The sequence below is a fragment of the Grammomys surdaster genome, unplaced genomic scaffold, assembly GCF_004785775.1.
Source record: "Grammomys surdaster isolate TR1022 unplaced genomic scaffold, NIH_TR_1.0 60, whole genome shotgun sequence".
Taxonomy (NCBI): Eukaryota; Metazoa; Chordata; class Mammalia; order Rodentia; family Muridae; genus Grammomys; species Grammomys surdaster.
This window is the reverse complement of record NW_021604562.1, coordinates 1,109,344-1,110,882: the sequence shown is the minus strand read 5'-3', so window position 1 is coordinate 1,110,882 and position 1,539 is coordinate 1,109,344. Positions and strand designations below refer to the sequence as shown.

General features: G+C 42.3%; 1 pseudogene; it reads left to right on the top strand.

The window, feature by feature from the left end:
• Window positions 1-374: 374 nt before the first annotated feature.
• On the top strand, window positions 375-475 carry LOC114622185 (annotated as a pseudogene).
• Window positions 476-1,539: the final 1,064 nt, after the last annotated feature.

Genomic DNA, 1,539 nt, shown 5'->3' with positions numbered 1-1,539 from the left:
TTGCATGCATAAAACCAGGTGGTACATACCTGTAATCCTAGAACTTGGACGGAAGGAAGAGGCAGGAGGATCAGTGACATCTTTTTAGTGAGTCCAGGCCAATGTAGGATTCATGACATCTATCTCAAAAACAAATGTGAGTGCTGCCCAGCATTGGAGGTGCTAACTCTTGTTAACAGAAACATACCTAGACTCCAAGAGCTTCTTAAGGAAGCTGCCATTTGATCATGGGCTCAGAAGGCAGGCTAGAGCCTAGTAAAAACAAAGATCATATGCTGAACAAGAAGATGATGCTCTGAGGCTAAAGTTATGTCGGTGTACACATGGCCCCGAAAGGTCTGAGTGTGTCTTGGCTTCCATTAAGTGTAATGTCTGTGTTCGCTTCGCCAGCGCATGCACTAAAATTGGAACATAGAGATGAGTACGACCCCTGTTCAAGAATGACAAGCAAATTTGTGAGTCATTTGGTATTTTGATGACTTTGTATGCTAAGTTAAAAATTAACTTTTCAAAGTGTAAGGACAGACATCTGTAGAAATGCCTAAGTGAAAGTAGAGAGCCCAATCAATTTCTTGGGGGATAATTGGATATGAATGTGCAGGATGGGAAACGGGTGGTTCTGTAATTGTCTTTGGCAAGGACCTGTGTCATTAAGGGCATTGCTGAGGTGGTCATGGGTAAAGAACAAAGGAAACAGTAGGCCTGGGAGCTTTGAAAAAAGCAACAGGAATCTCCACAATGAACAATTATGTGATCACTAAGATCATGTTGACAAATAGCTTACTGTTGTAATTTTAAGTTAAAAAGCAAGCTATAAAATTATGTATTATGGGGGGCTGGAGAGATGGCTCAGTGGTTAAGAGCACTGACTGTTGCTCTTCCAGAGGTCCTGAGTTCAATTCCCAGAAACCACATGGTAGCTCACGACCTTCTGTAATGGGTTCTGATGCCCTCTTCTGTGTGTCTGAAGACAGCAACAGTGTACTCACATATACAGAGTAAATAAATCTAAAAATAAATCTTTAAAAAAATTATGTATTATGTTAGTCACAAACTATCTATCTGAGGAAAACACGCATTTAAAAAAAAAGATTTGGAGGCAGGGATGTGGCTCAGTTGGTAAAATGCTTGCCTAGCGTGCATAAAGCCCTTGGTTCAATCCCCAGCACCACATTAAAAAAAAAAACAGTGATAGTGCATACCTATAATTCTAGTGGTGAGATGATAGAGGCAGAAGAATCAAAAGTTAAAGGTCATTCTTGACTACATAGTAAGTTCCAGACCACCGTGTCCTACATAAGACTCTACTTTCCCCCGCCCCTCTAAAAATGAAAAGACTGGAGGTTGGCACAAGAGGATGGAGAATTTGGGGTAGCCTAGGCTACATGGTAAGGCTCAAAAAATAAAACGAGCCAGGCTGTGGTGACACATGCCTTTAATCCCAGCACTTGGGAGGCAGAAGCAGGCGGATTTCTGAGTTCGAGGCCAGCCTGGTCTACAGAGTGAGTTCCAGGACAGCCAGGGCTACACAGAGAAACC